This window comes from Lissotriton helveticus, chromosome 1_1 (genome assembly GCF_964261635.1).
Source record: "Lissotriton helveticus chromosome 1_1, aLisHel1.1, whole genome shotgun sequence".
Lineage (NCBI taxonomy): Eukaryota > Metazoa > Chordata > Amphibia > Caudata > Salamandridae > Lissotriton > Lissotriton helveticus.
In genome coordinates this window covers 1553741064-1553755867 of record NC_136057.1, presented here as the reverse complement: position 1 = coordinate 1553755867, position 14804 = coordinate 1553741064, and positions in this window count along the sequence as shown.

The window sequence follows — 14804 nt, the reverse complement described above, 5'->3', positions numbered from 1 at the left end:
GATTCTTTTCTTTTCATTACTTATAAGGTGAGTATGAGAAACAAAAAATACTTTCTCATCACTCTCTTACTTCTCTTAACCTTTTTCACTTTCTTCACTTTATCTCTTACTCCACTTCCTTTGCTCATGTTACTCTCCTTCCCTCACTCTCTTTACTCCCCTTAATTCTCCTTTATACTCCTTCTCTCACCATCAGTACCCTTTCCCTTACCCTCACTTACCTTCTCTTGCTCCCTCCTTCCTCTCTGTGACTCTCACTTCTCTTTTCTTTCTTCCACCATCACTACCCTTCTTTTGCTCTATCCCTCATTCTTTTCTCTCTCCCCCTCACTCTCTTTTCTTCACACCATCCCTCACTTACTTTCAGTCACTCCCCTTCTCTTATTACCACACTTCCTTTTGCTCACTCCCCTTCCTTTATTCCCTCCCTCACTCCCCTTTCCTCCATCTGTCTCTAAGTGTCTTCCTCTGCCTCAGTCACTATAACTGCCTCACTCTCTCACAGTCCCTCACTCTCCCTCTCTTTCTCTCTTTCACTGTCTCCCTCTCTCTCCACCAATCTTCCTTTTCTTTCCTCTCTCTTTCCATAAATTCTTCTCTCTCACTCACTACTTTTTTCTCTATCTTAATATGCTTCTTTTTCCCTCACTGTCACTGCCATTCACTCAATCTCACTCCTCTTCTAATACTTCATATTCTTCTCTCTGTGCTTCACTCCTATTCTCTTTCACCTGCTTCCATTCTCTCACTCCCCCTTACTCTCTTTCCCTCACTCCATCCGTCAATCCTCTTCCCTTACTTCCCTTACCTCATTCACTTTTGCTAACTCCCATTCATTTAGTCCCCCACTCCCCTTCACTCCATTTCTCTCTCCTTCTCTTCCTCTGTCTCACTCAGTCTAACCGCCTCACTCCCTCTCAGTCACTTGCTCTCCCTCTATTTCTCTCTCACTCTCTCTCTCTCTCTCTCTCTCTCTCTCCCTTACTGTCTTTCTATTTCTGTTTCCTTCTCTCCTACTTTATCCCTCAGTCCCCTTTCCTCTCTCTTAATATCCTTCCTTCTCTCTCATTCCCCTTTTGTCACCCTCATACCCCTTCTCTCACTGTTACTGCCTTTCACTCACCCTCAGTACTTTTCCTTCACTCACCTACCCTCACTCCCCTTCCTTCACTCCTCTTTGTTCACTTTCTCTCTTCATCTCACTTACTCCCGTTTGTTTATTCCTTCCCTCACTTTTTTTTTCTCCCATTTTTCTCTCCCTGTCTCTCTCTGTCTCACTCACTCTCACTGGCTCACTCCTTCTCAGTTCCTTGCTCTCCCTCTCTCTCACTATGTCCCTCTCTCTCCCTTACCCTTAAACTCATTTCCTCTCTCTTTATATCACTCCTCATCTCTTCCTCACTCATTTTCCCTCTCTCTTAATTTTGTTCCTTCTTTCTCATTCATCTTCCCTCACCCTCATACTCCTTCCCTAACTGTCACTGCCCTTCACTCACCGTCACTCCCTTTCCCCCTTTACACTTCCTCCTGTCTATATTTCTCACCCTTTCACTTTCCCGTTCCCCTTTACTCACCCCCCTCGCTCTCCTTCTCTCACTCCATTCCTTACTCCCCTTCTCTCACTCCCCTTTTCTAACTCCCTCCATCCCCTCACTCCACTTCTCTCTCCCTGTATGTAGATATTGAAATTACCTAATAGGCTATTGTAATTCGTATTGGCATCTCCATTTTTAAGAAAATGTTAGTTTCTATTTTTGAATGTGTGTGTGTCAAAGGTTATTTTACGCTGAGTGGAGGTCTGCCACTTTGTCACAAGGATGATGTCATCAGTGATGTCATCAGGGATGTCACTTGACATGTCATCAGTGATGTCATGAGTGATGTCACTGACCATGTCATGAGTGATGTAATATGTGACATCATCAGCAGTGCATTGCGGTCGCGCAAGTTATAGTTAGCTGAACTAACTATAACGGGGGAATTTCAAAGGTTTTGTATGAGTGAAATGTCCAGCTAACTATAACATCTGCGAAACCTATGGTTTTTTCAGTGAATTTGCAAGGTTTTTTAAATGCTAATTCCTAACTATAACGTGTGTGAAACCTATGGTTTTTTCAGTGACTATATATATATTACCTACTGGCAGTCGCCAGTAGGTAGTAATAGTTAGGACCTAGTTTCCATGGGAAATCCACAACATTCTACTTGGAATAACTTTGGCGCTGGTGGACGTATCTTCGCGAATTTCTCCAAGAAAATGGCCTGCTCCACTCCGTTCCTTCCCTGAAAGTTTGGGGGTGATTCGTCAAGCGGGCCGAGAAAAAAGGGTTTTTCCCATGCAATTTTCGATAGGGACATTTAGCCAGGGCTACAGCCCGAAAGCCTGAACAGAATTACACCAAATTTGGCAGAGAGGTAGAGTTCTGTTCACAGATTGTGCTTTTAATTCAATGGTGTAAATCCGTTCAGTAGTTCCTGAGAAAATCAAAAGTAAAATCATAGCGATATCTAGAGACGAAGTACAGCATGTGTACGAAAATCCGTACAATTACGAGCACGAGCTGCATGCTAATTGGATGTCAACTGTCTGTCAACACTCCAAACCAGGAAGTGTTGGCAGCCATCTTGTCAAAGTTGAAAAATAAGGAAAGGGGGGTAGGGTAGAAACATGTTGACCCTCTAGGCCTACTCAGGGGGTCTCACATGGATGTTTAGGCGCAATTTGTATTTTTTTTATTTATTTATTTATTTTTATTTTTTTTATTTGGTAATTCACAAATGCAGAAATAACGATATTTGTCATCAAAAACAAATTTACAAGGAGGAAACAAAAACAAGAAAAACCAAAATATTATTTACACCAGTGGATACATTCTAACTAGCAATTCTAATATTTGCTCCAATTCTCAATTGGTTTCCAGATCTTAATACCACGTGCTTGAGCTCTCAACCCTTTAGAAGCAAAAATCGCTTTCTCTTGATTATACATACCCAACAGTCTTGATAACCATATTTGAAAGTTGGGGGGATCTGTATCTTTCCACCGCACTGTTAATATAATACGATACACTGCTGACCCCAAAAATAGTAGTACTTCTTCTTCGATGGTATGTGATAATGTATTATCATATCCCAAAATAAACAAAGAGGGGGATTCAGCAACTGAGTGACTAAACACTTCCTGCCAAAAATCCATAATCATTTTTTTCAATACTAATAATTTTTCACACTCGTATAACATATGAATTAGATGTGCCGGATGATTTCCACATCTAGGACATTCTGAGTTAACTCTTTTCCCCCATTTAAAAAGTTTAGCGGGGGTAAAATATAAATCATATATGGTTTTATACAACTGTGCTTTTAAATTAGAAGACATAAACAATTTTGTTGACAGTAACAATATTTTATCGATATCAACATTAGGATTATTTAGTTTCCTTGACCAGCCCTGCTCCACCACATCGACATCATCAGATTGGCTGTCTATTAGTACCTCATAAATCGTACCAATCCTGGTTGATGATCTTAATAGACAGTCAAATAAAGGAATATTCTCCAGTGTAATATCTGCACTCCTTAAATCCAGTATCGTATTAATCTGAATGTACTTGAATACACTATTACTCGGGATAGAAAATTTAGATTGTAACTGTTGGAATCTTTGTCTAACAGGAGGCGACAGAAAGTCACCGACAGTCAAGACTCCACATGTTTCCCATTTCCTGGTGATGGTATCATATATAGCTGGTGGGAGTATGGTAGAGTGCCATAGCGACGTGTACTTATTGTGTTTAGTAATATTCAGTTGTTTTCTAATTTTTTTCCAGATACCCCAAACACTCAGTACAATCTTAAATTTGACTTTTTTGTAGTATGAAAACTCAAGCTGTTTTACTAAAAGGCCTCTCGCCTTATCTCCAATGATTAGTTCAAATATTGAGGGAATATAACTTTCGCCTACTTCAGTTCTCAAAGACCTTATACAAAACAGTGACTTCATCTGATGTAATAAAGCTGCAAGCATGTAGTGTCCCAAGTTAGGTATTGCAAGACCCCCTCTTATGACAGGGAGAGAGAGAAAGCGGATAGATCTCCTTATCTTCCCATATCCCCATATAAACTTACTTATCTGAGATTCAAGGGTCTTAATGGTTTTGTCGTCCACCAATAGCGGGATCGCCCGGAACAGGTAGAGAACCCGAGGTAAAATGTTAATTTTAAGGAAATTACTTCTTCCAATGATCGAGAGATGTATGCCATCTATCCGCTTTAAGTCTGTTGTTATTTTCTGTACTAATGGATCATAGTTTATTTTAATAATCTCATCAATTTTAGGGGATATCCGGACTCCCAGATATACTGCGCTATCTACTTTCCTAGAGTCTATAAATTGGGTATTTTGTGTACATATAATCATCGTTTTATCCCTATTTAAAGAATACCCCGAGACCTGACCAAATGCATGAGTAATTTGTTCGATTTCAGTTATTGCCTCCTTGGGGTGTGATGTTACTACCGCCACGTCATCGGCATAAGCTAATATTTTAGTGTCAAATGAACCAAAAGTTATTGGTCTAATTGCCTCGGTGTTTAGCAATTTTATAATGAGGGGGTTTATATACAGTGCAAAGAGGATAGGGGAACATGGGCACCCCTGCCTGGTCCCACGGGATATATTGAAAAGACTCGATTCCTGACCCATCGCCAAAACTCTGGCCCTAGGTGAGAAGTACATTGCTTTTAGAGATTTCATTAGACATGGTCCCAAATTATTATGCTCTAACACCGCCCACAAAAAAGCCCATGACACCCGGTCAAAGGCCTTCTCGGCATCCAGGAGGACCACCGACATCCGGCCCCCCGCGACAGCCATGGCATCAAAAAGGGCAATGACCCGTCTAGTATGGTCCGTAGTATCCTTGCCAGGAATGAAACCATGCTGCCACGGAGAGACCAGACGCTCGATCGTCCCCCTGAGCCGATTAGCCAAGATCTTCGAGTACAACTTCGAGTCTGAGTTGATCAGGGAGATAGGTCGATAGGATGATGGCAATTTGGGAGATTTATCTTTTTTTGGGAATACCACAATATTCGTTTCCAACCATGATCTAGGGGTTTGCCACTAACGAACTCCGATAAATAAATCAAGTAGTATAGGAGTTATAATTTTATCCAAAATTTTATAGAGCTCGAGGGGAATTTTGTCTGGGCCTGCTGCCTTGCCCGAGGCCAGTTCTGCTAAAGCTAATCTTACTTCACACAGGGTTATGTCCCTTTCTAGGTCTTGTCTAGTAGCCATATCTACCCCTGAAATACTTCCTGATTCAGCAGCCCACCTAGCCACTTCATTTTGGATTGTATTGGGGTCAAGAGAGTCCTCATTATCATACAATTTCTTATAAAAGTTTTTAAAAACTTCTAATATTGTTTCAGGTGTTGTATATTCTTGACCCTCTGACTCAATGCACACAATTGAATTGAGAGATTGTTTTTGCCGAGTGCTGAGTGCTAGTTGCTTTCCTACCCTCTCTCCTGTTTCATAAATCTTATTGCGGTGGGATTGATAAGTCTCCGCTGCCCTTTGAGTTAGTTTACTATTTATTGCTGCCTTGAGGATCGTCATTTCTCTCAAAATTAAATCTCCCTCTCCATCCTCGGCACCCTGGGCAATTATAGCAGTATGCCGCTCTTCTTTTCTGGCTAAATTTTGTAGCTGAAAATCATTTAGTATTGCAGTCTCTCTCCTGTGCCTGGCTACGTAGCTAATTGTCTCACCCCGTAACGATGCCTTAAAACAATCCTATACCATGTTTCTAGATGAGCTATACCTATTACAATCAAAAAATCCTTGAGCCCATACCTTAATGTGATCAATATATCCCCTATTAACGAGGAGTTTTCGATCAAAAGTCCAACTTGTCAGAGGTCTGGCCATATTTTCTATATTAATATAGAGTACTAACGGATTATGATCCGCTATAAGCTTTGGTAATTTACAAATTCTTGCCTGACTAACCCTGTTACTGGGCACCCAGATATAATCTATTCGGACGTATTTTTTATGAGGACACGAAAAGTATGTGTATCCTGGGTCTTGTGGCTGTTTTAGGTCCCATATATCGGATAGGCCTAAACTTTCCTTTAACTGAAGGAGAGCGCTATAAACTCTAGGCTTACGGCCAGTATATTTGTTACGAGATTGATTGTGAGCAAATTCCATTTTTGGCAGGGAAATATTGAAATCTCCACAGAATATATGTGCTTGAGGCCATGATGACAACTCTGTCTCAAGATCCAAAAATATAGAAGGGTCGTCCTCATTTGGGGCATAAATAGAGCATATTGTAATCCCCTGCTTAGGCTCCACAATAACCCACCTGCCAAATGAGTCAGCAGCTACGCGTTTGGGTTCACCCAAAAATGGTTTAGCAAATATAGCAACTCCTCTAGTCCTTGAAGTATGAGAAGTACATCCCAACAAATTAAATCCAGGAACCCTTAATACTCCCCTTTCAGCCCAAGGAATATGTGTCTCTTGAAGACATATAATATCAAACGCATTCTGTGTTATTATCCCACACATTTGCTCTCTTTTTATCCTATCATTGAGGCCAGCCACATTCCAGGAGCAAAGTTTTATCCTAGCCATGTTGTGTTGTGTTTTGTTTTTTCCCCCATTCCTGATCCATTATATTGCAAACCATAGCTTTATTTTTTGCGTTACCAATACACATTCCTTTTCTGATTCTAATTCTACATTCATGATTACCTTTTTTAGATTTTTTCCCACAGCTGCTTCCCTGCCCATTCCCACCCTTAGACCCTCCCCCCCTGCCCTCCCCACCCTCCAAAAACAAAGGCATTTAGACTCCATTAGAGTCTGTGGTGATGTGCGTGCATTGTCACTCTGGTGCTCCCAGTCTAACAATTGATAATTGTCCATAAGGTCCTAGACCCATAAGTGAAAAAACCAAAACAATTTATAAGTGAAGGAATAAAATGTATAGTGAGCTAACAGATCTAGAAGCTTTTGATCGCCTCTTTTCCTTCTCATGAAAGGCTATCTAAGTACTCTTTTGCCTGAACCTCAGAGGTAAAAAACTTTATTTGAGTGCCATTAATTACTTTCAGCCTGGCAGGATTATTTAAGTATGCCTGAAGCTTCTTGTCTTGAAAAGGTTTTATGAGCTGGTGCAAGCGCCACCTCCGCTCCACTGTGGTATGACAGAAGTCAGGGCGTACAAAATAGGTTATCTGCCCGCTAGTTTTTTTTTACTCTGGACGCGCTTTCTCCCATATTGCTTGTCTCAGCATAAAGTTACCAAAATATACAAGTATAGCTCTCAGGTAAGCACCGGTTTTCGGTGCATTTCTCATGGTGAGAGGGACTCGATGTGCGCGCTGAACCTCTAAGTCCCAGTTCCAGGCTGAGAGTTCTGGTAGGGAGTCTTGAAATAGTTTGACCAAGAAGGGGCGAGCGTCCACACCCTCTGCTCCTTCAGGAACACCTAGGACTCTCAAATTATTTCTGCGTAAGCGGTTCTCCATATCTTCGAGCTTCCACATCACGTCAGAAAGCCCCTTTTCATGGTTGTCGATCTGCTCACGATTTACAGCAATCTCAGATTCATTACCGACCACCCTCGCTTCTACCTCAGTCATACGATCATTAAACGAGGTAATTTTCCTTGAAAGTTTGCGAACCACTCCTTGGACTTTCCGTAGCTCCGCTTGTGCCATCCGCCCATCCTGAGACGTCTCTTCCCGATGTGCCGCGATGGCTAGCAGCACCTTCTCAATTGTAGGGGTGGATTTATCAGTTGGGGTCCCAAAATCCGGTTGTTGGGTCGAGCCATATAAGTTTGCTGATACTGCTGGCGGTGGCAAGCTACTTGTAGTTGCGTAGTCCCATGTTAATTCATCTGTGCCATGTTGACTCCTTCTGTGTCTATGTAAGATTTTTTGAGCAGTTTTCACAACCTTAATGCTAGTTTCATCGTCACTAGAGTCACTTAAATTCGAACCTGATGTCCAACCGGGTTCGTCTGAGAAGGAATAGAAGTCGCTCGGGTCCTTATCCCTTTCCTTATCCTTGTCTTTGTCCTTGTCTGTACCATCTTCATCATCGCTCTGATTACGTGACTCTACTGGGAAAGCGACCCCCTGTTCCGAATATGGAGCAGCTAGAGATTCTGTCTGCTGATTTATCTGAGCTTCCGTAGGCTCAACTACAACTGGGACCAGGTTTATAGATTCCAGACTGCAAATCTCAGACTCAGCGGGAATTTCAGAGATTATATTTACTACGCTATGCTGAATATCTGTTTGCGCATTATTCTCACGGGGTATGTTGGGGTGTATATTGTGTATATTGTGGATGCCATTCACTCTCTCAGTAGTTATAAGCCCAGGGGTCGGCAAATTAGTCTGCATAAGAGGAACAGGCAGTTCATGTGTGGTATTTGTACCATTTGCAGCTACCAATGCTTTTCTATTCATGCTGCTCATACTCTCCTCACACCCTGCATTGGCATTGTCCCGGCTCACCGTTTTATCTTGAGGTATTTCTCCTCCCTCTGTCAATACATGTCTGTGTGGAGCCCTTTCACTTTGATTGACTTCAGCTGATTCAGCCAGACCGGCCTCCGTTGACGGCGTCTGAGGTATGCGCTCTGCTCCTGTCTGACTCTGCAGGCCTTGACCCGGAAGGAACTTCCCCGGGGGTTTGCGGAGGAGGTCGGCCACAGAGGGAGTGTTTTGCCCACCTTTCCGAGCGGCACCAGCAGCTGCACCCGACTTGCCGGGCTTCCTCTCAGGGGTTCCCACGGCTGCTGGACTCTTCACCCCACCTCCCCTAACCAAAGCCTCCGGATTTTCACGAAGAGCAAGTCGGGCCGCTCTCGTCTTTACTGCTGCCGCTACCGAGGCAGCATTCTTCGGCGCCATACCCTCACAGAAGTCCCGGTCACCTGGCACACTCGGCTCTCTTGGCTCCGACGTCAACTCAGACTTCAACTCTGCGTCCGCTCTCACAGAGCAGTTCAGGTAGGACAGACAGAAGCTTTGGTGTCTCCTAATAAGCTGACAATAATGCTGTATAAGAACGAGCCCGAGTGTTTTAGCCAATGTGGGGAGTTGGCTCTTTACTTGGCTCTTTACTTGCGTCGCCTGTTCTTTGTAGGGAGTGTCTGTGATCATTATGTGTATAGCCGCTTGTAATCAACGACTGTAATTCAGCGTTAGCCGGCACAGACCTTCTCCTTCTCCTTAATATCTCTAAGTTGTAAGTCTGTTCAGCGTTTTTCGTTCAGGATTTCTTTATGCTCATTCTAGGGTCAGTTTTCTTCCCATTGACCGAGAGCACTGAGTGACCCGCACTGCGGTCTCAAGCGGCCGCCATCTTGCCTCTCATGTGGCGCGTTTCAAGTGTATTTTTTTTAAATGAAAAAAATGTGTTGTACGCGTATAGTACTCGTACACTGTGGAAAAGGAAAAAAACGACATTCGTTTTATTCCTAATTAGCTCCCGGGGCAATTTTTTTCAATAATGGGGGGCTTGATAGTGTCCAACAGGAAGAAAAGAATGAAAATAAAAAGTAATGTCGAGGAGAGTGATGCTACTGCTTCCTACGTTTTATCAGGTCAATAGACTGTTTCCCGTAACACAAAAGTTTATTGCAATAAATGTATAGAATTTTAACTTGAGCAAAATCAGGATGAATTTGTGTGCGTGGACTGTTTGCTGAAAATGCTGGTGCAGCAGTCGATGTGCTTGGTGCAGTAGCAGGTGGGTTGTCCTTCAACCTCCGTCTTGCAGCTCGAGCAAAGTTGTTGGGGTGTAAGTTCTTTACGTGTCGCTCCATATTTGCTGTGCTAAAGGAGTATTTTTGAGTCGGATCACCCCTTGAAAGAGTTTGGAAAATTTTACAGGTTACTCTTGGAGCATTAACCTTTTTTTTGCCCTCCTGGAAAAGTAGCGTGTGGTGAGAATGATTAGCAGTACAAACTATGATGCGATCACTCTCTCACTGTCAAATCAGAGCACAGGGTGTGCTATGATAAGGGTTATAAGTGGTCACTCATTGGAAATTCGATTCAGCTGTGTGGCTTATCCACGGTATCATACCGTTACTTTTTAACCTGTTTAAGTTTGAGGTTTGCATGTAATACTATGGTATAGGCAGATATGGATGTTTAGGCAAGCCGGGCCGACGACGCCTGAAATGGCAGAAACCGGTCCCCGGAAGCTTGTTTCCTTCCCAGTATAAGAATTGGCTTGGTAGTTTGGTTTGCCCTGTTCCCATCATGCACTGGGACAGGAACAGACTAATTTGCATATAGCCAAGTTCTGAGCTGGGATGGTGCAGTGAGCTAAAAAACGGTGATGGATCAAGCCCTGATATTTGGACTGGGTAAGAGTGGTCTGCTTAATTCAGGCACTCTGTTCATCACCACCCCCTTTTCTGAATCATTTTGTCCACCATAAGCGTGGAAGGGTATACTCAGATGTGAGTCCCTTGCTCATTGCACCATCAGGATTCAAGCAAGCCGGGCCGACGACGCCTGAAATGCAGGAAACCGGTCCCTGGAAGCTTGTTTCCTTCCCAGTATAAGAATTGGCTTGGTAGTTTGGTTTGCCCTGTTCCCATCATGCACTGGGACAGGAACAGACTAATTTGCATATAGCCAAGTTCTGAGCTGGGATGGTGCAGTGAGCTAAAAAACAGTGATGGATCAAGCCCTGATCTTTGGACTGGGTAAGAGTGGTCTGCTTAATTCAGGTATTCTGTTCATCACCACCCCCTTTTCTGAATCATTTTGTCCACCATAAGCGTGGAAGGGTATACTCAGATGTGAGTCCCTTGCTCATTGCACCATCAGGATTCAAGCAAGCCGGGCCGACGATGCCTGAAATGGCAGAAACCGGTCCCCGGAAGCTTGTTTCCTTCCCAGTATAAGAATTGGCTTGGTAGTTTGGTTTGCCCTGTTCCCATCATGCACTGGGACAGGAACAGACTAAATTGCATATAGCCAAGTTCTGAGCTGGGATGGTGCAGTGAGCTAAAAAACGGTGATGGATCAAGCCCTGATATTTGGACTGGGTAAGAGTGGTCTGCTTAATTCAGGCACTCTGTTCATCACCACCCCCTTTTCTGAATCATTTTGTCCACCATAAGCGTGGAAGGGTATACTCAGATGTGAGTCCCTTGCTCATTGCACCATCAGGATTCAAGCAAGCCGGGCCGACGACGCCTGAAATGGCAGAAACCGGTCCCCGGAAGCTTGTTTCCTTCCCAGTATAAGAATTGGCTTGGTAGTTTGGTTTGCCCTGTTCCCATCATGCACTGGGACAGGAACAGACTAATTTGCATATAGCCAAGTTCTGAGCTGGGATGGTGCAGTGAGCTAAAAAACGGTGATGGATCAAGCCCTGATCTTTGGACTGGGTAAGAGTAGTCTGCTTAATTCAGGCACTCTGTTCATCACCACCCCCTTTTCTGAATCATTTTGTCCACCATAAGCGTGGAAGGGTATACTCAGATGTGAGTCCCTTGCTCATTGCACCATCAGGATTCAAGCAAGCCGGGCCGACAACGCCTGAAATGGCAGAAACCGGTCCCCGGAAGCTTGTTTCCTTCCCAGTATAAGAATTGGCTTGGTAGTTTGGTTTGCCCTGTGCCCATCATGCACTGGGACAGGAACAGACTAATTTGCATATAGCCAAGTTCTGAGCTGCGATGGTGCAGTGAGCTAAAAAACGGTGATGGATCAAGCCCTGATCTTTGGACTGGGTAAGAGTGGTCTGCTTAATTCAGGCACTCTGTTCATCACCACCCCCTTTTCTGAATCATTTTGTCCACCATAAGCGTGGAAGGGTATACTCAGATGTGAGTCCCTTGCTCATTGCACCATCAGGATTCAAGCAAGCCGGGCCGACGACGCCTCAAATGGCAGAAACCGGTCCCCGGAAGCTTGTTTCCTTCCCAGTATAAGAATTGGCTTGGTAGTTTGGTTTGCCCTGTTCCCATCATGCACTGGGACAGGAACAGGCTAATTTGCATATAGCCAAGTTCTGAGCTGGGATGGTGCAGTGAGCTAAAAAACGGTGATGGATCAAACCCTGATCTTTGGACTGGGTAAGAGTGGTCTGCTTAATTCAGGCACTCTGTTCATCACCACCCCCTTTTCTGAATCATTTTGTCCACCATAAGCGTGGAAGGCTATACTCAGATGTGAGTCCCTTGCTCATTGCACCATCAGGATTCAAGCAAGCCGGGCCGACGACACCTGAAATGCAGGAAACCGGTCCCCGGAAGCTTGTTTCCTTCCCAGTATAAGAATTGGCTTGGTAGTTTGGTTTGCCCTGTTCCCATCATGCACTGGGACAGGAACAGACTAATTTGCATATAGCCAAGTTCTGAGCTGGGATGGTGCAGTGAGCTAAAAAACGGTGATGGATCAAGCCCTGATCTTTGGACTGGGTAAGAGTGGTCTGCTTAATTCAGGCACTCTGTTCATCACCACCCCCTTTTCTGAATCATTTTGTCCACCATAAGCGTGGAAGGGTATACTCAGATGTGAGTCCCTTGCTCATTGCACCATCAGGATTCAAGCAAGCCGGGCCGACGACGCCTGAAATGGCAGAAACCGGTCCCCGGAAGCTTGTTTCCTTCCCAGTATAAGAATTGGCTTGGTAGTTTGGTTTGCCCTGTTCCCATCATGCACTGGGACAGGAACAGACTAATTTGCATATAGCCAAGTTCTGAGCTGGGATGGTGCAGTGAGCTAAAAAACGGTGATGGATAAAGCCCTGATATTTGGACTGGGTAAGAGTGGTCTGCTTAATTCAGGCACTCTGTTCATCACCACCCCCTTTTCTGAATCATTTTGTCCACCATAAGCGTGGAAGGGTATACTCAGATGTGAGTCCCTTGCTCATTGCACCATCAGGATTCAAGCAAGCCGGGCCGACGACGCCTGAAATGGCAGAAACCGGTCCCCGGAAGCTTGTTTCCTTCCCAGTATAAGAATTGGCTTGTTAGTTTGGTTTGCCCTGTTCCCATCATGCACTGGGACAGGAACAGACTAATTTGCATATAGCCAAGTTCTGAGCTGGGATGGTGCAGTGAGCTAAAAAACGGTGATGGATCAAGCCCTGATCTTTGGACTGGGTAAGAGTGGTCTGCTTAATTCTGGCACTCTGTTCATCACCACCCCCTTTTCTGAATCATTTTGTCCACCATAAGCGTGGAAGGGTATACTCAGATGTGAGTCCCTTGCTCATTGCACCATCAGGATTCAAGCAAGCCGGGCCGACGACGCCTGAAATGGCAGAAACCGGTCCCCGGAAGCTTGTTTCCTTCCCAGTATAAGAATTGGCTTGGTAGTTTGGTTTGCCCTGTGCCCATCATGCACTGGGACAGGAACAGACTAATTTGCATATAGCCAAGTTCTGAGCTGCGATGGTGCAGTGAGCTAAAAAACGGTGATGGATCAAGCCCTGATCTTTGGACTGGGTAAGAGTGGTCTGCTTAATTCAGGCACTCTGTTCATCACCACCCCCTTTTCTGAATCATTTTGTCCACCATAAGCGTGGAAAGGTATACTCAGATGTGAGTCCCTTGCTCATTGCAACATCAGGATTCAAGCAAGCCGGGCCGACGACGCCTGAAATGGCAGAAACCGGTCCCCGGAAGCTTGTTTCCTTCCCAGTATAAGAATTGGCTTGGTAGTTTGGTTTGCCCTGTTCCCATCATGCACTGGGACAGGAACAGACTAATTTGCATATAGCCAAGTTCTGAGCTGGGATGGTGCAGTGAGCTAAAAAACGGTGATGGATCAAGCCCTGAACTTTGGACTGGGTAAGAGTGGTCTGCTTAATTCAGGCACTCTGTTCATCACCACCCCCTTTTCTGAACCAGAGAGAGCGGTCAGCAACGACCCACAGCTATGTAACATGGACTTTAGCTCTCCAGTTTGTCATAAGCAAAGCAACAAAAGCATGTGCAGAGCCTGTAATGATACGTATGCATGGTGCAGACAGAGCGCACTGGAGCAATGTCTTTTCCTAAAGGACTGCGTCAACTACAATAGCGACTCAATCTGAATTGTGAACACTGCTGTCTGCAGTGTTAATTGAAGGCAGTACTCACACTGACAACCATGAATACTTTTTCACACTTCCTCTTCACAAAATACAACAACATAAATTACAGAAAACTCTACAATAAATAAGTCAAAACAATTCAAATAGCAAATTCAGCTGTCCACAGTGTAGACTAGTCAGTGTTCCTTTGGACCTGCAAGATGAATTTGGTAATTGTAGTAAACCTATGTTATCTAAAACAATTCTTCAAGCAAGTACACTAAAAGGATATTGTGTATATTTCAATAGACGTTCTAGTTACTTGACTACTAGATTTTGTAATTAAACAATCACCACTCGATTTAAATTGTGAGACCTGCTGACCGCAGTGTAGGCCAGAGGCACTATTCATTAATGCCTCATAGCCACGTACCTTTAATTCGAAAGCATGGACTTGGTTGCACCAGATTGGAGGGGGTACACAGAAATAATCACAAACTTGAACTTCTAACATCCTCAATCATAGAATCGAGACCCTGTTTCACAGTTCTGACCTGCTGTACCGTGGTGAACTCAGCTGACTGGTGTCAACCAAGCACAATAATCATGTGCAACAGTTATCTATGCAAGCACAGAGTCTGATGCACCTCAACGGAGGGAGTTCTATGAAAACTAACCAACAAGTAATATCGGACATCTTGCATTGTGGGATCAT